The sequence below is a fragment of the Lissotriton helveticus genome, chromosome 7 (genome assembly GCF_964261635.1).
Source record: "Lissotriton helveticus chromosome 7, aLisHel1.1, whole genome shotgun sequence".
NCBI classification, from domain to species: domain Eukaryota; kingdom Metazoa; phylum Chordata; class Amphibia; order Caudata; family Salamandridae; genus Lissotriton; species Lissotriton helveticus.
Window position 1 is genome coordinate 1,922,661,148 of NC_136068.1, and position 27,817 is coordinate 1,922,688,964.

General features: G+C 45.8%; 1 pseudogene across 1 annotated transcript in view; it reads right to left on the minus strand.

Moving 5' to 3' along the window:
• Positions 1–27,817, minus strand: part of LOC144770899 (alpha-2-macroglobulin-like) — a 198,468-nt pseudogene that overhangs the window by 19,742 nt on the left and 150,909 nt on the right. The window contains exons 20-28 of the transcript XR_013599063.1: positions 21,405–21,528; positions 19,385–19,497; positions 18,172–18,223; positions 16,323–16,406; positions 13,767–13,943; positions 11,606–11,699; positions 8,978–9,137; positions 7,249–7,311; positions 1,558–1,720 (exon numbers count right to left, since the gene is read on the minus strand). The product of XR_013599063.1 is annotated as an alpha-2-macroglobulin-like (transcript). The remainder of the gene's footprint in view (positions 1–1,557; positions 1,721–7,248; positions 7,312–8,977; positions 9,138–11,605; positions 11,700–13,766; positions 13,944–16,322; positions 16,407–18,171; positions 18,224–19,384; positions 19,498–21,404; positions 21,529–27,817) is intronic.

A 27,817-nucleotide genomic window follows, 5' to 3' on the forward strand; every position in this document is an offset into this window, starting at 1 on the left:
CCCCTCATCCTACAACAAACCAAAGACCTTCTAACCTTCAGGAGACAACTCAAGACCTGGCTGTTCAACCAATAGCAACAGCAACCTCACCCACCTCAGCACCTTGTAACCCTTGTGGATATGTAGTGCGCTCTACAAATTAATGATTGATTGATCCCAGAATTAATCTAACTGCAGACTAGAAGCCCCCTGCCAAGTCCAGGGCTCCAAGTGCCTGCAACAAGTCTACCTTTCTGCATAGCGTGCCTTTCAGCGCCTCTGCTGCTGCACCCAGGGTCCCACTGCCCACCTACAAGGTTCTTTTCCCCGGTCCTTAAATATCCTAGACTGCAGCATAGCCTTGTTCATCAAACCTGCTCTTCAAGGCACTGCCATGACTCCCCCAGTGCATTCCACACACAGCGACCAGACACGTTCATTAGGACCAGGAGCAGCCTCACCTGGGACCAATGACCAGACGCGTTCATTAGGACCAGGAGCAGGAGCAGTCTCACCTGGGACCAATGACCAGACGCGTTCATTAGGACCGGGAGCAGTCTCACCTGGGACCGATGACCAGACGCGTTCATTAGGACCAGGAGCAGTTTCACCTGGAACCAATGACCAGACGCGCTCATTAGGACCGGGAGCAGTCTCACCTGGGACCAATGACCAGAAGCGTTCATTAGGACCAGGAGCAGTCTCACCTGTGACCAATGACCAGACGCGTTCATTAGGACCAGGAGAAGCCTCATCTGGGACCAATGACTAGACGCGTTCATTAGGACCGGGAGCAGTCTCACCTGGGACCAATGACCAGACGCGTTCATTAGGACCAGGAGCAGTCTCACCTGGGACCAATGACCAGACGCGTTCATTAGGACCAGGAGAATCCTCATCTGGGACCAATGACCAGACGCGTTCATTAGGACAGGGAGCAGCCACACCTGGGACCAATGATCAGACGCCTTCATTAGGACCAGGAGCAGCCCACCAGTGGTCCACAGCAACTGGACAGGGCCACCGAAACGGTCGCCTTTTTTTAAACTTTGCAATCCTTGCACTTTGGAAAGCTTGCTAAGTTTATTAACTAATTTTGCAAGTTGACAAAGTTAGCAACTTGGATCTCTTTTCTGCCGGCTGGTGTTTCACTATTCAAATCAAGATAGCAGACATCACCCACGACGGGAAACAGCCTTTACATCGCGGTCATTAGACCGAGATGCCTTTACAACGCGGTCGTTACAACAACCTTGTTGATACAACGGGATGCCATTACTACGCAAATCATTACACCGACCTGCAGTAGATGGCGCTCTAACATAAGGAATAGTATAATTTACTATTCCAACACCTTCCGACTGTTGCGTAGCCTGGAGGTGGAATAGTAAATTATACATTGCTAATGTTACAGCGCAATCTACTGCAAATCGATGTAATGACTTGTGTGGTAATGGCATCGCTGTAACGCCCGTGTAGTTACCTACCGCGTAGTAAAAGCACGCATTGTAACGTGCTATATTCCCCTCGACAAGCCTCAACTGCAGAGTAACACTTGAAAGAAGAAATGGCACAAACCATCCTTGACTGCAATGCTCGCCAGCTTCTCCAGCAGAAGATTCTGTTTCTTCTCATCGTTTGCCAGGGCGTAGAAGGAACACATCTGTGCCAGTGCATGGGTATCATCTGAGGACTCCACAATGCTGTTCAAGTAGTTCATGGCATCGCGTACCACTGGGTGCTGCAACAATGAAAGAGAAAGATACTTGTAAGATCAGGAGGAGCAGAGGCCAAACCAGGACCTGCGTATTGAGGGGTGATTGGGGCATCAGAAACAGGAAGAAGGTTCAAGGGGAATGTCGCTTGGAGGCAGGTGTTACTTTATGAACATATGCGGCACACAGAGGAGACACCTCATCGCATCTCTACCCAAGTCATAACAGGAGCCTCTCCAGTTGTAGAAGATATGGGTTGAAATGACCCACCCTCTCACCACTCACACTTTGCAAACATTAGAAAATGACCATCTCAGGACTGCCTTGTAGTCCGGATGCAAGAATGACCTGCAGCAAGAGGGTCTAGATGCAGATTCTTACAAAATGCATTAAGTACAATGAACATCTTCCACCAATGGACGACGACATCCATGAATTAGCACGAGGAACACGCCTGAGGTCTCCACTGAAATACATGGGTGCACTGGGAAGGTCGCATGCCAACTCACCCTTCGACTGTAGATACAGTGGTGCTAATGTCATTGTTAAGTCATCTTTGACCTCCTTGCGCACTACCCAACCTCACCCCCAGCCTTGGCAGTCCCCACTAGCTCAGTTAAGTATTTACTTCACAATTTGGAGCAGGAAGCAGAACACTTGAAGTAACCAGGTTAGTTTAGATTCATCCTTCTCGGTCTCTCGTAGTTTCATCTTCCCGCTATCCTGTACATGCTTCTCCTTTCCACTCATGTGGCACCCTGAATCCATGCCTTTCTCCATCCACTTTCTATCTGCTCTGATCTCCTCGCTTGCTTGGTCCATTGAATAAGAGCAGATAAAACAAATTCAACCTAAAATCCGACTCAAAAACAGATCACCTGATCTTCAATGAAAAATGGCCTTTAAGACAATGCTCCAGGGGTAGCCCATGGTGCAATCACACCAGGACACCAACCGATTAGACTACTTTGAGGGGTAACCAAAGCAAGCTTAACTATGGTCTTCACAGAGTCGCTTTAAAGTGCCAACATTGAAGACATTCTCATGGCACAATCCAAATCTCCGATAGACCGCTGCATAGCGAATTCCATCTTCGTCATGTGCATTCCTACCTCGACAGGCCACAGCTGAATGGAGCCTTCTGCTTGGTCTACCTTGACACCAGCTTTCTAAATAAAATTCCTCTACATCCTTGGGGTTCTGAAACTTTAGTGCGTTCAACAAAGCCTCCAACAAACACTTCCCTCCACAAAACAATCCTGGAAGCTCTTGGCTAATTGCTGGGCTGGACACGGTGGGCAGTCAAAATATCGAATTTCAAATATCGAACTACATTAATATCAGGTTTTTAATATCGTAGGGACAGAATATCGAAGACAAGAATATCGTTGACCAGCAGATCGACTCCAATGTAAGTAATATCAATTTTTTAAATATCGAAGTGAGTAATATGGAAGTAAGCAAAAATATTGTTAGACTTTTTTTTACTGTTGTGTATTTTAATATGCATTTCATATGTATGTTAAACTTTTTTTTAATGTATTTTTATAAATTTTAAAATAAATGTTGAGAAATTAGTAATTTTGTCATAGTAAATTTTGTGTTTTAGTTTCAGAGCGGGTTGTGGGTTTATCGGGGAATAGGGTAGGAAGTAATGTAATTATAATTAATTAAATGTTTTTATTAATTGGTATGGATGATTAATTGTGAATTAATAAATGGTAATACATTTTAATTAGTTAATTATATTAATTAGAATTCATTTATTGATTATTATTTATTGTTATTGCTAATTTATTGTTAATTATTCATTTGATTAATTGGTGATATTTATGAATTAGTTAATTTATAAGTATATTATTGTTATTGATTAATTGATAGTTACATTAATTGTGTTTTTTGTATGTGTAGTGTGTTGTGCGTTAAAGGGGGAATAGTGTGGGATGTAATTTAATGTTAAGTAAATATTAATTTATTGGTATTTATTAATATTTTTTAAATTAATTATTAATGTTCTGTTTTTATAAAAAACATGTAATTGATAAGTATGTTAATGTAACCCTTACGCTATCCAACGCTTTCCCTACTGTTGCAATCACTGGAGTGGGAATAGTAATTTTTACCCCTACGCTATCCAACGCTTTCCTTACTGTTGCAATATGTGGAGTAAGTATATATTAGTTTATATGTAATGTTTAATTAATTTTAAAATGATATGTATTAGTTATTTTTTAAATATGTTTAAATGTTTATATCTATAATTTTGTAAATTATGTAATTTTTCAACTTATTTTTACATTAAAAAATATATTTTTAACATCGATATTGTTTACAATATTTCTCTTTCGATATTTTTTTACTTGCCTTTATGTAGATAGGACTTCGATATTTATGTCGATATTTCTGTTTCAATATTTTTGTAGGTCGATTTTCTGTCTTTCGATATTTGGTCATACAATCGCTGGACACAGCCAGGGCACAATCTTCAACCTGCCTTTATTCATCACATGCAATGAAATTACCATCTTTGTTAATCACTACTTCATCCCACATTCACATTCAGGACCAAACAGTTATGTCATCCACCTGCAACAATGGAACAAATCCAAGCTTACTGACTGGACTGTATTGGTAGTTATTCTTATATCTGACCGATGATAGTTCAATTTGCTCTCCAAAAGCATTCAAAAACACTCCCCTCCCAAATCAATCATGAACCATAAATAAAAGATGCCTGGAACAATAAAGGGAAATAGAGATGAACACAAATGGATGTACTTCAACAGCAATTGGAAAAATCCAGAAACATCCATGACAAAACCCATCTCAAGCACTCAACAGGATCTACAACTTCAAGAAGAAAGGAAGAAGACCCCTCTTTCTGGAGCAGCAGTGCCATGTGCTCCAACAGGAAACTCCACAGGATCCGCTGAGAATCTCACAACTGTAAGTGCATCACCACTAACACTCCCCAGGCTCAGGACTTCTGTGACTTCATTGTATACCATAGTGTGGCAAACCTATAGTTCTAATACTTCCTTTTGAAAACATGATACCAGGCCCACCAGCCCCACAACCCTCAGAGGACTGCGGTGGCCAAGATCCAGACACTTGCTTTGTTCAATCAACTCTCAACCGCAGAATTTGACAGCTGAGTTGAATGCAATGGACCGGAAGGCTCAGCAGCAGACATCTGCCCATCACAAGTCTTCGAGAACAACCTTCTTTCTAGGACCTTTCATATACCTTCCCCTCTGAGCTTCAGTGTCTTGCATGCAACCAAAGAAGAAAAATCTCAACACAGCAAGACAGGCAGCTGCATGCCAAAAACGATTGATCGTTTTCTTGGAAGTGGAAAGTGGAAGTGGAAAGTGTTCGTACGCGTATTTTGTTGGAAACTTCTTTAATTCCAGGTGTTCACTTCATATTTCAGTTGCATCACATCCAACAGTACATCAATACACCTAGAGTGGTATATTCAGAGTCAGAGGAAAATGTAGCCTACACGTGCTGTGTCACTGGGACATCACCCACCGACTTCCTCAGGGATACAACAAGATGCAACCTATAACTATACACAATATCATGGTTAGTCTAATTGGGGTGTCAGAGAAAACCCCATGGAAGAGTACTGTGATCCCAATTATTCTTAGTAAGGGAAGTAAATAAGGAGAAAGACGCAGAGACTCCATTATAAGATGGCGACCGCTATAGGGGCACTTCTCCTGCCAACCACATTTGGGCAGGTACAATTTCGCGTACTTCCTGTGTGTTAGGATGTACGCGCCTTCTGGCGCTAGCGAGAATTTTGCTCAGGACAAAGAATACATTTTTGTAAGATAGCAGGACCGCACTTATTCAGCGTCTAGGATGGGGAGGGAGAAACAGAGGAGCTCTGGTGTTTTTGGACAGGCTCTGTAGGGTTATACACAAGGCCTGGAATAGAATGGTCCAACCTCACATGCACCTTCTGCTGGTGTGCAGTCCCCGAGACTGACATCACACAAGGACCCGTCCAGACACTGACCTACCCTGCCCACTAGACAGATCTGATTTGTCAGCCGACAGATTGTAGGCACTGAAATATGCTCCAGCCTGAAGGGCTATCAGACCAAATGGGACTCTGGACACACGCAAAGACACACACACGCACAGACACACACATTCGCGGTCTAGTGTATGTGACAATTTGCTGAATTTCTGGGAGTAGGGGGCGCTCCAAGCTTCCTGCAGGTCAGGTTTCCTCCGACCACACTATTCCCACCTGTCCATTGATTGGTCCCCTGATCTTCAGGCGTTTCCATGGGGTACAGCATTACGTGTAATGCCTGACCACATAATATCACAAAAGCACCCTCGGGGAGGACCTCAGACCTATGTGCGTGTAGAGTTGCATCGGTCTGGTATATTGTTACTCACTAAATCATACAATTATTGACTTATGCATAATAAATGTATACTAAAACTTGAATAAAACTAAGAAAAAGTATTAATCTAATAAAAGTAATATTCAAAAACAGAAAAACAAGGGTTGAGGCAGGTTTTAAGGTTAGAAAAAATACAATTCCTGCTTAATTAAGAGTTAGGATTAGGGGAGGGAGTACTAGAGTTAGGCTAAAGTTAAAAAAAATAGCAGTTCATTAACATTTAAAAACTTACAGTACAAAAAAAGGATTAACAAGAAAGGATCAAGACAGTAGCAAGGACAATGTAGCACGGTTGTAGTACATATCAAAAACATTTTGGCAACCGGCTGATGGATGTTGTAGTTCGTCAACGTAGCACAACACTGATTTACAGGGATCTATAGTATATCGTCTACGGCATTCTGTAGCGGGGGCCATGGTCCTGTTGGAGGCCACTCTCCCCTCCTGACACTGCTTCACACGCATTCATGTGCTCATTTCCACCCACCTGTACCCAGTCACTCACTGACCCATTCACTCATTCATTCTCTCAGCCACACACCCCTTTATCTGTAAATGTAAATGTGTTTGTATTTATATAGCGCACTTCTACCCAGAGGTCTCGTAGTGCTGTATTCATACCGCTGTGGAACCCATCCTGGATTTCCTGTGAAATGTCCACTCCTGGGCACCCCCAAGGTGAAGCCAGGCATCCAAGCGCTGCTGGGGCCGTTGTGGAGATTAAGCAAGCTATTGCCCAGAGGTGCAGAGTGGGACCCATGATTAGACTAGGCATCGAGGCGAGAAGAATCAGGTCCAGGGAGATTGCGACCAAGAGCCTCCGAGGCGGGAATTAAACCCTGGTCCAGGGCCAGACCTCTGCATCAGGGTCTGCCGCTCTAACTATTGAGCCACGCTTCTCCACTGTCCACCGCTCTGTCCATGCACTCAGTCAGTGGCTGGATGAATGGATACATGCATGTTTGACTTCACCAACTCACACATCCTCACCAAAACTGGTCAGTTGAGTGATGCACTCTCAGGCCTATAAAGCCAGGCTACTGTCTGTGTCAGTGCTGGTTTACCATGGAGCCAGTTTAGGGAACAGTGGGGAGCGAAGGTGGGCAATGAAAAAAGAAGTCCCTTACCGAAACACTGTTCCCGGCTTTTACGAAGGAATAGGCAATGAAGGCGGTAAATGAAGGGTCATCCTGCAGAAGTAAAACAATAAAACATGAAGTTAGGCTGGCGATGAAACAGGGAGGAGAGCTAGACAGGAAAGCGAAGGACAACTGTATTGACTGACAAAGGAAGAAGGAAAATGATGGGTAGGAAAAGAGCAAAGTAGTGAAGAGGCAGGCTGGGAACAAATACATTTTAAAAGCTGGAAAAAATGAGGAGAGAGAAAGAAGGTGGCAGATGGAGGGGAAGAAGGGTAGTGAGGGAGCGATAGAGAGATTCTGTTAGAGGCTGCATGTGGATCAGAAAGTCATGGAAATAAAGAGATTCCTTCCTCAATCCTCAGGCAGGTTTTTGTTAATGGCTTCCATTGATCCACAACAAAAGGTGGGTCCTGGTTGCAGACCAGACCTTCACTGATGCTTTGCCTGGAGACAGTGGGCACCCATAGAGCAGGTACCTTACTCTGCCCCCCAAAATACTTGACAATACTCCCAAGAAAGAAGACTTTGGGTATTTCAAGATTTTAAAACCAGTAATTAGCTAAAAGTTGGATTATTTAGAAATGCCCTCACACAACCTTTGCCCCAACATGTGCTACTGCATGAAATGACCTTGCATGTCATGCATCAGTGACAGGAGACATGTGACTTCTGAACCAATTGGATCATGAGAAGTACAGTATATGAAGATTCTGATTGTAATGTTGTAAATCAGAGGAGGTCTCTTACGGACAGGCTTGCTACCCATATTAGTGGTCTCTGGGAAAGAGCCTCCTAAGAGGCCAATATCACGGAGGAGCAGGCACGAGCTTGTGTGTAGAGCGCCAAAGAAACTCAACGAGGCAAGCGGTCCAGCTCATAGCCTTCGGAGGCGGCCGCACTGTAGGCACGAGGTTTGCCTTGTTGAGAGCTCTGCTGATTCTCAGGACAGAGGATCCGTGCGTAACTCCCTAATTCCAAGAAGCTCCAGAGAGAATCAGACCCAAGCGGAAAGGCGCAGTCAATTTTCAGCTGTCTTGGTCCAGAGTATCACTGCAGCTTCACTCTAGAAGGGTTTTGGAAAAGGAATGAGATGCAAAGACTACAGACCATCTGGAAGAGAAGAGAAAGAATAAAGGAGCAGGGACGTGCCAAGGAGGACCTGCAAAGGAGGACCTGCAAAGGAGGACCTGCAAAGGAGGACCTGCAAAGGAGGACCTGCAAAGGAAGACCTGCAAAGGAAGACATGCAAAGGAGGACCTGCAAAGGAGGACCTGCAAAGGAGGACCTGCAAAGGAAGACATGCAAAGGAAGACCTGCAAAGGAGGACCTGCAAAGGAAGACATGCAAAGGAAGACATGCAAAGGAAGACATGCAAAGGAAGACATGCAAAGGAAGACATGCAAACCAAATCCATCAGAATGGGCAAGGTACAGAATGAACAACAAGAGGCAGTATTACTGGCATGGAGGCTGCTAGAATTTGATTGGTAGGTGCAGGGGCACGTGGGGGCCATGGTTGTGAATGTTCTACATCACGCCAAACAGGGCTGCCCTTTACACCTCAACTGGGGATCAGGGTGACCAGTGTTCTTTGCTTTCATTAGGGTTTCAGGCACCCCTACCTGGATGGCTACCTTAACCCATGTGGTGCAAGTGAAGCGTTCAGAAGGCTTACCAGGAGATCCGTCGGACATTTGAAAGCGCGAGGTACTCACATTAACAAGATTGTTGTAGCCCCGACCATCACTGTGGAAGGCTCCAGTCGTCTTGTTCTGTTGCCGTGACAGCCAACTCTCAACCTGTCTGGGGATTTTCTCATCAATATAGATGAGATCCTTCACATTAACAAAAGCAGCGTAAGCCCTAGCAGTGAGCCTGAAAGACATAGAAGACAGACTTAGTGACAATAGAATGCAGGCATTTCTGGTGTACGCTGCAAAGGTGGCGTGCTCCTGAAAGGGCGGCTGCACAGAGAATCAACGTTCCTCTACTAAAATACACTGTAAATGCACTCTATTTGTTGCCAAAAGTGAGACAAGTAATTCAGAGGTTTTTTTTGGAGACTAAGGATTTTTTCTCCACTCCTTTAAGAAAGACTGTTGTGTCTGCCTATTTCAGGGCCTTGGACCCACCTTGGCAGAGGGCATGGATGTGGGGCACAAGGTGGATGGGTGCCAGAAGATTAAAGCTCTTCCCCACCAAGGGGGAGGTCTTCCTGAACTGGCCTGGTCAATTAATTAAAAAATCCACTGGTACTGTCCTAGGTGCATGTACCTTGGTTCAACCTATGCACAGTATTGGTTTTTATGGGGATGCAAAGGTAAACACACAGAACGTGCCATTGTACGGTACGTTTTCAGGGTCCGCTAAGTAGACCTGGTCCTTTATCCTAACAGAATAAGTCCCACCAGTAAGAGGCTCATTAATGCAAAGTGGGACTGTCAGAACGCATTGTGTACAGTCTCCGTGTTGCATTAATTTCATTTACAGCAGTGCACTACCATGGAGAGGCGCGAGCCCGCTCTGTGGGGAACAAAACCATTGAGATGCGAATGGTCCCTTGAGGAGTAGAGGAACCTAGAACCGCACAGGAAAGAGCCAGGAACACAACACTGGCACAATTCTAACAAACAATTTAACGCAGCGTGGATGTCCCTTCACCTTTGGAGCTCATGGACCAAAACGTTGCAGCTGTAACGGGTAACAGCTCCAAGATGTTAATTTTTATGTCTAATGAAATTTGTACTCTATGTGGACACTTCATTTGTTCACACAGTCAGTCAAGTTTCTGTATGTGTTAAAAATGATGATCTCTTAGCGGTAGGCAATCACTGCCTTTCTGCATTAGGGCCCATTTCAATAAAGTGTCAACATGCTTTAGGTTAAGAAATGTATATGGCTTGACTCAGTAGAAATAAAAAAAAAAAAAATAAAAAAAAAATAAAATAAAAAAATCGGGCTAAAATATTTAATTTAGTGATAGTGATTGTCGAAAGACATCAAAACTACTGATTTTTGTAGTTTGTTGTCAAATGAAAATTAACACTTTTCGGAACTCCTTGACCACTGTCAAATTACACCCAGTCTCTTTTGGGAATAGGAGGTGAACCCATTTCTTGTGTTATCTGCATGCGTAATTCTTCCCGCAGTGACCGAGAATATTTGCACGGCTGGCAGGATCTACAGCCTGATTCATCATTCTCCCGTTTTGCGAGCCCCTAATAGCGAATCATAGGGAATCGCTATTAAGGACTTGAAAAACGGTATTCATGTAGGAATTGCAAAAAATATTGCGATTCCTACATGTTCCTTATTTGAGATTAGCAAATTGCTAATCGCAAATAAGGAATAACTCACCATGCATTCCTATGGGCCTACAGGCCCATAGGAATGCATGGCGAGTTATTCCTTATTTGCGAATAGCAATTAGCTAATCGCAAATAAGGATGCAAATTCAAGGGTGCAGGGAAGTCCAAAGGACACCCTGTAGCACCCCTGAAATGTAATCTACATTGGTGTTGCGCACACACATGTCGAAAGGACATGTGTGTGTGTAACATGCAACTTAGAAAAATGCATTTAAATGCATTTTTCTAAGTTTTTGCTATTTACCGAGAGGTCTGACCTCTCGGTAAATAGCGGCCCAAAATTGCAATTTCGCAATTTTAAAATGTTTCATGAATTGCATTTAAGGAATCTCAAATAGAGATTCCTTAAATGCAATTCTTCGCAAATGTGCGAATTCTTCAATAGCGAATTTTGCATTTGGGATGATGAATCCCAAATGCAAACATTGCACTCGCAAAAGGCAAGATTCTGAGAATCTTGCCCTTTGCGAGTGCAATTTAGCTTGATGAATCAGGCTGCTAGTGTTTTCATTTAGTGGGGTTTATTCATTTGTGGACCACTGGTGTTTTTAGATTTCCATATTTCAGACATCTGAAGTGAGGGCAGTGATTCCTAATGTGTGTCACACGTCAGTTTGCGGTGCTTTGTGAGGTGAACCTCAAGTGCACATGCCTATTTGCATTCTGTGAGTGGAGTAAATGGCATGCTTTGGTTTGATTTTGAGTGATATTGTGAAAGTTCTCATTGTGTATAGTCATTGTGCGTAATCCCAAATGGGTGTTCTCCTTGCGCCCTTTATTTTATTACAATGCATGCAACAGCAACGGAGACGGTTTCTCGCTCTGCATGGGTCGTACAGTCTAGAGAGTTTTGTACAGGTGGAGTGCTCATCAGTGCTCTTCACATAAGGATTTCTTTATCTGTATTGATGCCTTGGGGTTAAAAGCATCCCAAGTCAGATCCAATATCTACTTGCAAGTGTTTGGCCCTCTTACCATATGTTGCTTGGTGGATTCCAGTTGCCTTGCTCTCGTGGCCAGGTGGTGAAGTACCCGGCAGTGTTATAGAACGCGAGCTGCCGAGCATACCCTGAAAAAAGTTCAAGAAGCAGCAGAATAAGGCCATTATCACACAATAGTGCACAATAGAACGAGGCACACCAAGGGTTAGCATCTAACCTCAGAAGCTCCGCCCAGCACAGAACGAACGACATGCAAGGACCTGGTGTTGAGTTACTACAAGCATTGGATTCAGTTCAGAGTCCTGCACGGATCTACATCAACCCAAAAGTATGTGTAAGTTAGAACATACTCTACATTTGTGCGTTATCTGTCTCGCCTATGTATTGTGAGCTATTGTACTGTTACACTCTGAATTGCTGAGTGGAGGAGGTTTTGGAGAGAGACAGGGAAAGGGACAGACATACATGAAAGTGGGTTAGGAGGACACCTAGGACAAAGCATTTAAACTGACTGGGTATCACTTGAGACACGTGAACGGTAGGTAGTTATGTGGTATTATGTATACAGTGCATGTGTATCCTTCCTAACTGAGTTACACGCCATCTTCATCACCTAACCTCTCCCTCCCTTCGAAGGACCACCACATGAAGTTGGACTGGAGAGAGGAGGTGGAACCGGAAGCTTCTTGGCCTGTGCAGCTTCTTGAGAAGACCAGTTTGGAGGTAAAGTACAGTACACGGCTAGAGAGAAGAGTGGGAGTTATGAGCCTATTTCTATGGTACAGCAAACCTGCATTGATCGCCTTTAAGTTATACAGATTTCTACTAGGCCTGTAGTCCCTTGTGGATTTCCTATACAAGGGTAATAAATGCTCTGTGTGTTCCACCCCTCGTGCAGCTGTGCCGCCTCCCTCCCACTTCTTGCAGCATCTGTGTGTGTGTCACATGCTTCCAGACCCAGGTGTGTTGCATTTGAAGATCTTGGATGGCTCCTGGTCACTGGAGCATCCGTGGAGGGGTTCAGAGTCCATATATGGACAGTGAAGTATTAACCTAGTTCAGGAGAAGTCATTTACTCTTTAAATTTAAGCAGTCATCTAGGGATTATATAGACTAAACTAATTAAGGGGTCAGTCGGAATGCCTGTGCGCGACGATGTTTTGAAAAAGGTTTTGCAAAAATACTGCAAGACAGTTCTTCTGCTAAAAATGGGGTCCACTGATACTTATTTCCCACAAAGTCTTTTTGCAAAATGTCCCCCTCACAACCTTGGCAAAACATGCAAAGTTTTAAAAATATTAAAATCAGCAAAGGAAACACTTAACTTCACACGTTCCTAGATAGATGACCACATCATCAAGTAGTGTGAGGATTTGAACCCCACAGCTAGAGGTGGTGGCTCTGCAACTCTACTTTAAGCACTAAAGACCTCATGTATAAAAACACTTGTGGGTGTAAAGCCTGCAGAAACTCATGCTTTATATGGAAGCATGAAAGGGGCATGCTCCTCAAATTTGGGATTTCTGATTGTGTGCATCAGTGCTTTGCAACTACAATAATTGCCACAAACTATTAAAAGGGACTCCTAACTTGAGTTGGTGTAGAATTTGCAAAAGGGATTGTGCCCCCCCTCGGAAGGACCAGACAGTGGTCACCTGATGTCATTATGAGAAGAAACCTATTTTTTCCCCAAAGTAGTGCCTGTCCTATATAGAAAAATAAATCCTGTCAGGAATGCGAACCCATGCATGGCGGCCCACTGGCCCTTGCAAGCCTCCTTCCCTGCATTTGCAGCCCTTCTGAGGGAGAGAGTCGTATATTGCATCCCGTCTTATTAATATTAATGAGGGAGGAGGTTTTAACAGAAAATGGGAGCATCCGCTTTGTGATGCATCTAATCCGTACATCGGCCGCAATGTAAAACGCCTGGCGGGTCGAAAAGAGTTGGTGCACAATTTGCTCAGTGTGCGTCACGGCCAATGATATTTCAGGTCCTAAGCAATCATTATGAGCAGGAGCTGCTATGGTGTGCTGGAGGGGTCAAGAACTCTGAAGAGCCTTCTACAAATACAGGTACACAACATGCAGCAGCACATCTCCCTCCCCCCCTACCCCTACATGTAAATGTGCACAGTAGAACCAGAGATGGTTGCTGCGGTGTTGGAAAGAGCAGGAGGGTTGTTGAACATACTCACCAACATTCAGGTTGTTCAAGATTTCTGCTTTTTTCTCCGGGGTCAAGCTCTTGGTGGCATCGAGATACTTGTAGACCACAAGGTTGCTTTCGATCTTGGCTAGATTCTGCTCGCCGCACGAGGAGGGCATCTGGACAAGGTTATTCAAGTTCCGCATTGCGAGTCCAATGGGATCACCTGGGAGAGGAAGAGAGGTCAGGCACACGAGCTGCAGGGATCCGGCCACTAACATGGACACCATATAAGGAAGTATGGACCAGCACCCATTGGCGTGTGCTACGGTCGGTACATTTGCCTACACTTGGTGATGGGGAGTCAAAGGATGTGAAGAACGTCAGAGGAAACATTGGATGTCCTATGTCAGCAGTGAGTTAAGAATTTCTTTTGTGCAACCCACAAGCTTGAATCCCACTGTCATGCGTCTACGTTGGGCCCGAGCAGCAACACCACCATTTTACATGCTCACGTCCTTAGGTTACCTTCTTGTAGACACGATGACATTTGGCACACATTTTGTTGCATCCCTGTGCAGGATAGTAGTCTCTGAAACAGTATTGCTTACATTTCCACTTTGTTCGCATATCACCACTAGACCCTGACCATTCTGTACAAGGGCTAAGTTCACTACGCAAAATATTATGGTCCGTTCAGCCCCAGATATCACAATATATATCAATAGTAGCTTGACTGGGGGTTGTGCATTGTAACATGTGTGATGTTCATTATTTATACAGCATTACTTCCTTGTTTAGTCAGAGGAGCATTTCATGGACATTGAGAGGTTGCTGCAAGCTGTAATTCTAGCCCAGCTGATTCCAGTCTACCTCTTGCGAGGGATGCTGCCCAGTTCTCCACCAAGACAGGCAGCTTGAGGACACAACCACAGGTAACGGCTAACTTAGACCTTCACACTTTCAATTTAATAAAGTGAGTAACATTGTGTTTCAGTAACCTCTTTCAAGCAGTGCTGCTTAACAAACTGTGGAGATGTGGCTCTTGGTCTCACTGTTCCTAGACTGCCTCTACATTGAACAAGCTTGGGGGACAGTATAATTCTTGGAAGGCGGTTACTGTCTCTCAGGACAGGCATGCAAGGACAGATGCTGCTTTCAACACAAAGGCACACCTGGCATTAAATGATTGCTCTTTGTGGTGGTGTCCACGTATGGGGATGTTCGAATGTATTTCCACACATAGGATGCCCTCATTTTCTGGCTTATTTCAAGATCTTATTTCAAGATGAACGTTGTATGTAATCCGCCTGAAGTAGCCTCAACTTGTCAGATTAGAAGACAACGCTGCTCGCAGCCATGTACCTGCCAAGGAGTCTCGACAAATTTAATGTAATCTCCATAGCTCTGGGGCCCGTCAACAGAATGTCGACTCGTTTATGACGCCCAACAAAAATAAAGACTGGAGAGAACCGACTACCACTGTAGCATGAAGGTAAGTAAGTATGCATAGGTAAGTATAGTTTTGTCAAAGGACACAATCACTACAGTATATATATCAACTATTCTTAACTGCACATCCAATTATTCCTAAATCCCCATCAACGTACTTTGAGAAGATGCATCCTCCTGGAGGGTAACAAATATACCCTTACCCATACACACTCAACTTCACCGTATAGTGGTAGTCAATATTCCGCAGTCGATACTTTTGGTGTGCATATTCCGGCGTCCAGCCCAGTTTGGGATCTTATCTGAGCATCCCTGAGACCAACACTGGATCTGAGGGAGCACTGACGGGTGATCTACCAGGTAAAGCAACTGCCCCAGTTCTTGGTCTATTACTGAAGGCTGAGCGTTCCCCTACACAGGCTCTACAGAATTAAAATATGGGTCTCTGGGACTAAATGCACACCTAGCCTCAGAGTTTAGGTCAGCAATATTTTTAAACTCTTAACGTTCACAACTAGTCCCTCCTGAGTCTGATTGGACACAGCAAGCAATTTTACAGTAACAAACATTATAAATGTAATTAGTGTTACTGAACCAAGGCAGGGTCCATCCCATGTCCACTTTGCCATGTACCCCTTTTTGGGGAGCTCACCCCCCGCTTATGGAGAGGGCAGTATTAATTTTCAAGCGTGCACATACATTATCGGTTGGGTCGGAGGCAGACTTTATAATCTAACTGGGTGAATGTAGCAAACCACTTCACCAAGTACTTTTCTCTCTCCCCACCCTCACTATCCGAGTGACCACTGCCGTGTGACAATGACAGAGGCACATTTTAGTGAAGGAAGTCCTGCCAAGATCCATTGTTGTAAGTACAAAAATAAACACGGCTTGCAATCCACCAATTGAAGCCTATCGATCCATTTTGGAGTTATTAAAGGTGCAGCAGAATGAAGGTACTCGATGGTGCAGGAGAGAGACCTTTATTCTGAGAGTTTTAGAGGCGATAACTCGGCCTTACCGCAATGAAATGTGTAACCTTGTCGCCGCTCTCGCTTCCCGCCAAAACATCATTCTTGCCCCCTCATTGCAGGGGAGGCTACAAGCAGCAAAGACCATCGACCACCATATAAGACACCCCCCCCTCACTCACCTAGACAGGTGATGTATGCTCTGGCTGAATCTTTGACCAGGTTTGAGGGCAGTTTCAAGTCAATGGTTTCCGAGGAAGGGCCATCTGTAAAAGATCACACAGGAAAGCAAACAACAAGTTAAAACACCGCTGTTTAGACTAGTCTATGCACCAGTTCACCTGACCAGTCTCTGAACCCTAGGGGGCTCCCCACTCTTATCCCACCCATTCCTTATGCATTTCTGGTGTCATTTACATGCACAATGGTTGATAACCTAGCCCACGTCCTAGAGTCGATCGAGAAAGTAGAACTCCTTCTGGGGTAGGGTTGACGATCCACTTAAATCCACACAGTCGTCACAATATATTTGAGGAGCTTTTGGAATTCGAGGTCCGCTAGCGGTAGCATCGCTCTCAAGTTGTTTTTCATGAACAGATCTCAGGTTTTATCGCCCAAAAGTGGTCGACATCTGTCAGCCCAGGGCACCCTCCTCTCAGAACCCAACTCATGGCTGACTGACTCCCTGCGTCTTGGTGGCTTCTTGGGTGCTTTCATTTCAGCAGAACAACAACAAAAATTGTTCACTGAGCTGGACAGTCCCAAGACCATTTCAGAGACTTCGAGCAGTTTTACTCCCTAGGACTGCCAGGAAAAGCTTTACTTCCAGATGCCAACACTGGACAAGTCCTGCTCAACCAGTTCAAACCCAATCTTAACCAGAAACCAAAGAGCCACCACAGCAGATCCTCCGATTTATACAGGACCAGGAGGACTTTGAGGTACTCCACTTGGATTCCTCACAATAAAGAAAATAAAGCTTTTCTCGATATCCAAGGAATGGCAGAGGACGCTACAGGTATGCGTGCTCTAGTGCTACATTGAGGTCATCTCCTGCCTCCCCATTCCCATGTCCTCCCGCTGGGCCACATGTATCATCAACCTGATTTGCGATTCTCAAATAGCGATTTTTTTTTAGAAATCGCTATGAGAATCGCAAATAGGGATGTATGTACAAAATCGCAATTTTTTAGCGATTTCTTAGTATTCCTTAATTGCGATTATCAAATTGCGAATCGCAATTAAGGAATACTTTCCCATTCATTTCTATGGGCCAGGAGGCCCATAGGAATGAATGGGAAGTTATTCTCAATTTGTGATTCGCAATTTGAGATTTGCAAATTGGGAATAATTTCAAGGGTCCAGGGGTGTCCAAAGGACACCCTGTTACACCCCTGAAATCAGCGTGGGTGCACATGTGGTGCACATACATGCCCTAAGGGCCTGTATGTGCTTCACACTGTACTTTGAAAAAAGCAAAAAAGTGCATTTTTCTAGGAATTCGCAACTTACCACCAACTTGAAGTTGGTGGTAATTTGCGATTCCTTAAGGCCAATTTGCATTTTTTTTTATGCTTCATACATTGCATTGCTTCATACATTGCATTTAAGGAATCACAAAATGTGCGATTCCTTAAATGCAATCGCAAAATAAGGAATCGCAAATTTTGCGATTCCTTATTTTGCACGCAGATCTCTTTGATACATACCATTTCGCACTAATTCATTCGCAAACGCCGAAATTCTGTGAATTTTTCGGCGTTTGCGAACGCATTAGTGCTTGATACATATGGCCCTCTGTCTCCTTCCATCTGGGCTCAGAAAACCCACTGTACACCCAGCGACAAGATACCCTCTGTGTAGGAGGGAGTTCTGTGGCAAAGTGCCAGGCTATCTGTACTGAAATGTGCATTTCTTCACTGGTGTTAGCCACTGGAGAGGCACAGCTGGATTATGGCCAACATTTTACGAGTGAGTCTGGGTTCAAGGGTACCTCAATTTATCCGTAAGGGAGAGTTAAAGGCCACCTACCTTTGGTGCAGATAAAAGCGCTCTGCGTCTCTTCGCGTTCAATGCCTCCGGACTGTACATGGGAGGAAAGAAGAGGAGGTAAGTTACGGTGTGTAAGGTGCATGAACAGAGAACATTCCTATCATTATGTACTGGGCTCAGGGCAGAGGAATATTCAACACTCTCCAGACAGATGCTGATGTGGAGTCAATGGACCAGATAGATCATGGTTTTAGTCACAATGTCCGAGCAGGATTTAAGACTGGAATTGAATTTTGCTAAACGACCCATGAACTAATAGGTTGATTAAGAAAATTCCGAATCAGACTGGGTTGCAATTCAACTTACACAATTATTATTCATTAACATAGGAAATTGTGACGCACTAAGAATGGATGCAGTCACAGGGATGGTGGCCTGTAAGGGCCAGCAAACCACCATGTCTGATCCCACTTAAAGACATTTTAGAGCCAGTTTTCCTTACAGAACCACTTGATAAAAAAAATTACAAAAAAGTTTTGAAAGCTTCTTAGAGAGAGTTGACAGTGGTCCCCTTAACATTTTCAACAATTCGAAAAGGGGAAGAGACCCAAGGTAGACCCCCCCTTTTTTGTATGCAAATTAGTTACCATTCTAACTTGGGAGTCCGCAGATTCTCAATGATTTGCGATCAGAATTCTGGTAGCAAAACCATTGATACATCTGCCTTCCATTGATATTCAGGATGACGCCCAAAACACACTCCTTCCAAAAACCAACTCAGATTCCAGCTGCAAACCTACTATAGGGGTCAGTAAAAGCAGAGACTCCTAAAATGGATTTCATACATGGCCAAACACTTTCTAGGTCGCAAACCCCAAATCAGAGTGCCTGCAACCACAAAATGTTTTGCGCGTCTGGACATATGGGAAAAGTTTGAATGGCTTGGTCTGAATGGTTTCAAGTTCTAATCCTAAGGTGCAAAATCAAATCCTTCAGCAATTCCCACCTGCACTGAAACGGGCATTGGTTACAATCACCATTTACTCCAGCCCTCACCCAAAGTCCTCATCTTAGCCTGTCTCAGTCTTCATCTCTTGCCCTCCATGAATCCCTGATTGTAATTCCAAGTCTAGTCCAATCCCCAACCCTCATTGAATCTTACTTTGGCTTCACCTCACTCCTTGCTTGGTTCAGGGCCTACTATCCCTTGCTCGATCAATGCCAATAGCATAGTGTTTGGAGCAGAGCATACCTCAACCGGCAGCTGCCTGATCAAGGTGTCCTTGTACCGCGTGGTATTGCCGCCCCCCGCATTGCATGAGCTGTCGTCGATGGTCTCAGCAGAAGCCGTGATATTTAGGGTGCCTAAAACACAAAGAAAAAAATGCTTTTGGGTGTGACTTTAAGGAGGCTAGTGGTGAAAGGCACCTCAATCAGATTTAGAATTTTCAACACTTTATTTTATGTAAAGTTTTTTTTAAAAGACAACCAAGCCAGTTTGCCCATGTTAAACACCTTCCTTTAAAGTGAAGGTTGTGGTGCAATCCTTGCTCTATCAGGCTTTAAATACCCCACAACCTCAAAAAACACACAAACAGAATCTCATACCATCTTTTCCAGGCAGATCGTGCCAGTCTGGTATCATCATACATTGTACGCCGACCACGGCTAACTGGGCCCAAAGGGCTTTGGAACATCTCTACATCTTCATAAATTCAGGAAAACACCCAGTTTCAGCCCATAAGGAGCTCAAAGACCAGGTTAATCAGATTATGGTGAACTCAGGAGTGATTTACCATCTCCCTGTACTTTGCAGTTCCTCACACTTCGATGCGGATCACTCCAGCTTCTTCTGCAGCTCAACGGAGGGACTAATACTTGGCCATGGAAGAAGAATTCTACAGCTCATCCTGCTCTTCAGGAAATTTACTAAAAAGACTTCCCAAGTGTCCATTGGACAAAAGGTCTCCATAGATCACCTCTGCCAGCTGCAATGTAACCCCACAGCCAGACACTATGTCCACTCTAAACGAAAGCTGGCCAGCAGAGTTAGTTTAGGCTTCATAGAGCGCCTAAAAATGTGCCCCTCACAATAGGCTTCAAACGGAGGATGAGGTGGAGACGATTTACCAGCACTTAGCTGCTTGGTGCAGAAAGCGCCTTTCATCAAATGTTCGTGCAAATCTGTTGCGCGATGTCCAATGGGGCTTGAACCACCTTTAAGTAATGGATTTACATTTTTTTTTTTAAACGGTCTTCAAACTTTACTGCCTGCCCTTGCCCCCATGTAAAATAATTCCAGCAGAGCCCCCACTCAAATATACAAATTCACAGTTCTGCTATAAATTAAATACTGGAAGCAAGTTAAAAAAATTTATGAGACTTGATCTCACACTTTCTAACAAATGTAAAGCGGACTTGTCGCATCGTTTTTCAACTTTCCACTATAGACATAAGGGTAAAACAGCAAGCAAAACCCTTCAAATGGGAACTTCCACAGTGCTCGGTCTTATTTCAATGGACACTTTTCCAGATTTTGTGGTCAGTCTTGAAATTTAAAATACTGTATTGAAAGTACCCAAACTGTGTCAGGGGAAAGATTTCAAATACAGTGAGCTGGAAACTAGCCTTGTGCAACGTTACACACCTCCAGCCAGTCCTGGGTTGTCAGCCAAAACACTTTGGAAGTTGAATTTAGGACCACTCCGTACAGTGTTGCGTATCAAACCGCAAGTCCCAAAATGCAGTGGGTTGTTGGCTAGAATCCCAGGACCGGTTGAAAACCGTTGATAGGAAATGCGGCTACTTTGCAGCTCTGGCTTTAGACATTGTAGGTATATATTGTCATCCCTTTTAAAAGTGCAGTCAAAAACATGATTGCCACCATAATGTTGGTAGACCCATCACCCCAGTAAATTGGCCACTCTGTTGCTTTATCAGAAACAAAAAGGGTGCAGCTATTTGGAGGACCCCCTTTGACAACCTCTTCTACTCCCAACCTGGACATGACTGGAGAGTTACTGGTTGCCAATTACAGAAAGTCTCATCTGCGCTCTCAATAAAATCAAAGTGCTGGTTTTCAGCATGTTGGACTGTGCTTTCCAGGTGCATCTTAAAAGCTCTCTTGCCAGGGTCTGGTGCACCCCCCTGCCGCCCAGACATCAATACCCAACTTTGCAGGGGGTGGGACGCTGCCCACTGTGAAGACCTCTGGAATAGAAGGAATGCCCAGTTGAAGACCAAAGAAGAGTTGTAGACCGACACATGCTTACCACGTTTCTTGGCCAGGAAGTCCCACGAGTAGGTGGTCCTCTCATTTTGACACACACATCCTTTGGTTTCGGTATTGAGGGGCTTTGCTGTGTAATCTTCAGATTCAGCCAACGTACCCTTGATCTAGGAGACAAGAGTCCCACGGTGAGTTCTTGCGACAGAAGTTACGGACACTTAATGCCCACAAGAGTTTCACATGGATACCTGGTGTGCACCATGATCAGTGGAAGAGTCTAATGCTTCAAATGATGAGTCTCTCCAACAAGAACTACTATGTGTGAATTGTCAACAACCTTTAACGGGAGGATACGCTCTTCAGGATCTCTGGACACCAAAGCAGTGTCCACACAATTCTAGGTCTACAACATCTGTCAGACGCGGCATCCCTTTACATCATCTTCTATACATTGCATCAAAGTCTTTACATTATTGAATGAGCTCCTTTAAACTCTATTATATTTTTGGAGGACTTTTTTGGGAACAATAATAATGGGTTTAGGGTAGCAAACATTCTCTCCAAATGGTACTAAGAGAATCATTGCTTTAATCTGTAAGGATCTTCTACCTAGGGGTCTGTGAATTCACAGCAAAGTGTAGCCTGAGGAGTTTCTGCAGGACACATCTATGCAATTATTTTAAAACAAAAAGTTTAACCTGCATGGCTTTCAAAAATGTAAACAAAAACAAAAAAAAAAACTTATTGAGGTTTAAGGATACCTTTATATTTTTGAACCGCCCTATTTTGGACAGGTTTGTTTTTATCTTCAACTTTAACATTCACTATGATCACCCTAGATAAAGAAGTATTTATATAAACAGAAGGCATCTGGAGTCCCCCCACCCAAGACCTGCTACTGAAAGTTTTAAATTAAAGTGCAATTTATAAAAGAGTTGGCGCCTTAAATCCTGAAATCCAAGCGGTTGAGAGCCTGAGATCTGTCAAGATTTCTGAAGAGTGGATCTGAAATATCTGTAGCCGCCAGGCATAGAATGGCCTGGATCGAGACAGCGAAGCCTCCACCGTGCAGAGCCACGACTAGGAAGGCGGGAGATTAAAAGGCCCACGACTAGGAAGGCGGGAGTTTAAAAGGCCCACGACTAGGAAGGCGGGAGTTTAAAAGGCCCACGACTAGGAAGGCGGGAGATTAAAAGGCCCACGACTAGGAAGGCGGGAGTTTAAAAGGCCCACGACTAGGAAGGCGGGAGTTTAAAAGGCCCACGACTAGGAAGGCGGGAGTTTAAAAGGCCCACGACTAGGAAGGCGGGAGTTTAAAAGGCCATCAGTGTGAACGCTGCACACTCTACGCCTACTGAATAGGGAAATGCGATGACCTGACCAGCAAGTAGACAACGGTGCTCCTGGAGAAGTTTGGCTTCTCGTAATCGTGCAAAGAGCGTGGTAGGACTTTTGTGGTTATCAGAAGGCTATCATCCTGAAGGCTGAAGGTTGAGAGACAGTAGGTTTACAGCGGTTTATTCGGAGGCGGTGTCATGCCTACATGCTCATCGCAACACACAACCAGAGACTGAATGGTCGACACTAACATGCTATTTCGTTCTTGCGTAGCTAGACCTACTTGTCCTCATGTCCTGAATGTTCCAAACCTCCACCTCTTTCTTCAAGGGGTGATGATGTGTAGGAGGAAGAAGGTGATTTCCTCTGACAGTAGGGTCGGAAGCCCCCAGGCTCTGCGTCCATTCCACAACTTGATTCTATCATTCGGACACATCCCGCGTGTTGTCTCGCGCAGTAGACTCCGGTCATGAGTACTAAAGCATTTTTAACTCCATGTGGTGACAGAGGCACCACCCCAAAGTTATGTTAAGAGTACCTATATCCAATGGGGGGTATCCTGGCCCTGAGAATAAGAAACGCGCCTCGCTTGGAGCAGGAGGAAGGGACTCCGACAGCATGGCCTCCAGCTTCTTGTGGACCTCTAGAGGGGAGGAGAAGGCTCTGATGTGTAAAGCCAGGCTGTTCCAGCTTTTGGAGCAATGTTGGAGGAAGCGCGACCACTTGGTTTGGGTCTGCAGTTGCACAGGGACATTGCACTCCCTTTCACCGCCATTAAACTGCACATGGCTGGTTTCATTGGGTTATAGAATGGCGGTAGAGGTTTTTTTTTGGGGGGCGGAAACATAGTAGGGCAGTTGCATATAGACTTCCCCTGGTAGAGGCATGCGGCACGTCATGAGTGCATTCCCTCTTCCTCTATGCAGGATACAGATTGGGTTCAAACACTTGGGACTAACTTTAAGTGTGAGGTACACTTGGGTACAGTTCAGCGTCTATTGGATACAGGAGGACCCCGTTGGCGCACTCATTGTACACCTTCTACTTCAAGGCGCTCTGCACACCGGTGTCCAGGAAGGCTGGGACCGGAGGGAGAATTCTTGGTGGTCTCATTGGAAGGACTTCAGGACTGAGAACAGATGCCGCTGCTCAGTGAATCTGAAGAAGGGTGTGGAATGGGTCTTGGGCTCTGGATGCCATGGCATCGCCACAAGCTCAGAAGGAGTGATGGCCAGCTTGCATTAGGAGCCTGGAACAGTTCAGCCCAACCCACAGCTTCCCATAGAGCACCCCAATGTTCACGCAAGGCCTGGGCCTATGCACTGTGGTCCTCGTCTGCTGCTCACGTGAGGTACATGCGTCTACCTCTGCATAGTGTGTGTGGGAGGCCCTTGCACCCGTGCCCCTTTGAAGCCCCAGCGCTGCACCCCCACCCCAGCGCTGCAATCCCCGCCCCTGCAAAGCCCCAGCGATGCACCCCCTGCCCCTGCAAAGCCCCAGCGCTGCACCCCTGCAAAGCCCCAGTGTGCACACCCAAAGCACCAGCACTGCACCTCCTGCATGGTCAATGGTAATCTTTGCTCAGTGTTTAAAGACCTCTTATGGGTCTCCCATGGCCCTGTATCTGAACCCACTCGCCTCCATTTTCCCTCCTCTGTATTGGAGGTCCAAGGAGGGGGTCCCTGCCATCTAAACAAGGCAGTGCTGTGCAGTCTAGTCACAGTCCGACCTAGGCAAACTTATGTTATGCCTATTTTAAAATGTTAAAGCACGTGTTCACTGGATGGCTTCATGGCGCTGAGGTAACAAACACTGCATGCACCAGGCCCTTTAATCCTACACTAGTCTAAAAAGCCAAGCCTAGGAGCTTCCCGAATTTAGAATACCAGCTCACCGTTGAGGTACTCAGTCCAACCTAGGCAGAGCTGTGCCGCCCCGTCGAGGTACTCAGTCCAACCTAGGCAGAGCTGTGCCGCCCCGTCGAGGTACTCAGTCCAACCTAGGCTGAGCTGTGCCGCCCCGTCGAGGTACTCAGTCCAACCTAGGCTGAGCTGTGCCGCCCCGTCGAGGTACTCAGTCCAACCTAGGCTGAGCTCTGCCGCCCCGTCGAGGTACTCAGTCCAACCTAGGCTGAGCTGTGCCGCCCCGTCGAGGTACTCAGTCCAACCTAGGCTAAGCTGTGCACCCAGCCACATGGTCTAGGTACACAGAGAGGGAATGTGTGACAGAAGGCAGTCGAGGTACCGACAGAACTGAACACTGCCTGCAATGTGTACCACCCAGGAGAGTGGAGAGCAGATGCCGCAAAGGGCTAACGTCCACCACTTGTTAAAAGTGCATCGATTCAACCCCTCGAGGTACAGAAGTGAGGGGTTCGGTACATACTCCGAAGTACGGTCGATGCCACGAAGCTTCAAAGCTACAAAGCATGGTATCCTGGTGGGAAGTAAGGCTCACAGTAGGACATTCTATTCATTGAGAGTTACATAGGGCCATGCTGGGCACTGTGCCCATCGCCTCCCACCAACAGGGAGCTTTGAGTCGGACCTCATTCACCTCTTGGGATCTAGAGGCTTGGCAGCTCCGTGACTGACCGCAGCGCCCGTGTCCATCGCCTCCCTCCAACAGGGAGCCTGAGTCGGAGTCAGCGTGAGTGAGACGCTGGTTGGCGAGCGATGATTTTTGGGGGCATATAGGCGATTGCATGGCTGATTTAAGAACCACCATTCGACTTGTACAACTTTTGTGAAATTTTAATAACAAAGTTAATTTTTAAAAACTATGTGGGTGATTTGCCGGCAGAACTTTGCACATTGTATCTTTGCACTTTGCACTTCCCCGGTGGTCGGTCCCCGTTCCGTCACGGCTATCTGTGCCGCTTGAACGGAGGGACACGACTCCTCCCCCTCGCAGTTTCACTTCCGGGGCCCTTCCATAAAGGGAAATGTGCCCACGGCCGCGGCAAGCCAGTCTGCGCCCATTCGCGACCGGAACGCGGCCAGGGCCTGTCATGCTGCCAGTTTGGGGTCAGGAGCAGGCAGGATTGTACGGTCTAGAGAGGAGTTATTGACGCTGGAACCAAGGCAGCCCTGTAAAGTCTATACACTCGACCCAGCTGATGACCTTCGCCCACAAGCTTGCCTGCACTGTGGTATTTCGCTGAGCTGGGCTACTCTCCCTAGACCGTGCTCTCCTTATAAGCCTCGCGCCCAGCCTGACTTATGCTGATGTAGCATGAAAGCGGGTCTTTTAAACTGTCGATCCTTGGTAAAACATGCCAATGACATCTGGCTACTGCTAGAGGACGGTGAGTGGGATGCGCTGTTCCTAACCGGAACGTGGCTGAACGACCACACTGTCCGCTGTTGCCCTGGCGGTACCACTCGCTTCAAAATGAGTTTTTCCAATCGGGTGGATGGAAGAAGGGGCGGGGGGGGGGTGGCCCTTATCTTTAGAGATCGTTACACGCGTATGTCCTCCATACCTACTACGATCGCAGAGGTGGAAGGCTTGCACTTTTGCCTACAAATTAACCCACGCTAGTCACTGGCTGGACTGGTTATTTACCGCCCCCCAGACTGCTCAGAGGGGGTCTCTATGGCGCTTATAGACGCCATCGTCCAAAGTTCCATCCTTCACTCTCACTTCATAGTGGTAGGGGATTTTAATGTTCATGCCGAAATAGCAGCGTGCCCGCTGGCGGAGCGGCTTATTTCTACACTTAGTGCCGCTAACCTGACATTGTCCAGCACAGGTCCCACACACAAAGCAGGCCATATGCTTGATTTGATATTCTCCAACATCAGGGATCTGGCGGTGGGTACACCGCAACAGTTGCTCTGGTCAGATCATACACTGATCCCGTTTATGGTCAGGCTACCAGGGGGAGGGCCAGAGGCTGGGAGGCGCTCCTTTTTGCAGAGACAATGGAAAAAATTGGTCCCTGAAACTATAGCCCCCGTTCTGGCTCGTAATCTCCCAGCACTTTCCTCCGATGCAAATAAGGATGCAGTGGCTATGTCTCAATGGATAGGCAATATGGTGACATCTATTGCGCCTGCAAAACGGGCAATGTCCCGCAGAGGTTCTCCCTCTGCTCCATGGTTTTCATTGGAACTAAGGGCGGAGAAGTCAGCCTGCAAGAGATTAGAGCGACTTTGGAGGGTGAATTACTGTGGTCAGGCGAAGGCCCGCTATAAAGCCGCCATCCGCGAATCTCACAAATCTATAAAAAAAGCAAGGCAACTTTTCTTTACCACCTCCATTCAACAAGCAGAACATTCCAGTAAAGAAGTGTTCAAGATAGTGCAGTCCTTCTTTAAATCGAGATGCATTGAGCTGGATGTTACTCCGTCAAACATACTATGCGACAATATCTCAGAATATTTTGAAAGTGTGCGACACTTTTACCCTAGCCGGTCACACTGTTAAGTCAGATTTAGTGGAGACTAGGGCTCCCCAAACGAACTTGTGCCAATTCCAGCCTGTCCCACTGGATGCGGTCATACAAGAATTCAATAGATGCAAATCAGGCTCTCCCGATGACCCCTGCCCACCAAAACTATGGAGTTTGATGGCGGAATTTATCGCGCCCACTCTCCAACACATATGGAATATGTCCATCTCTACCAGTGTGTTCCCGGAGAGTTGGAAGCATGCCACCATCCTCCCACTGAAAAAAAAGCCGAACGGTGCTCCAGAGGACTTAAGCAATCTTCGCCCCATCTCACTACTGGCGGCTCCGGGCAAAATGCTAGGAAAACTAATTCAGCGGCAACTAAACAAATTCACGGAAGACAGCAATGTGCTCCATGAAACTCAATCGGGCTTTAGATCCGGTTTTAGCACCGAGACCGCCCTGATCGAGGTAGCAGAGTCAGTTAGGTGGTCGCTGGATTCAGGAGCATCGGCAATGCTGGTGCTCCTGGATCTATCGGCCGCCTTTGATACTTTAGATCACGGCAGGCTACTACAACGTCTAGCGGAGATCGGCCTCCAGGCTCAGGCACCTGGATGGCTCCATTCGTATCTCTCCGACAGATCTCAGGTGGCTCTGGGCGCCTTTGTCTAAATCCAGGAGACTGAACTGCAGGGTCCCACAGGGGTCGGCTCTCAGCC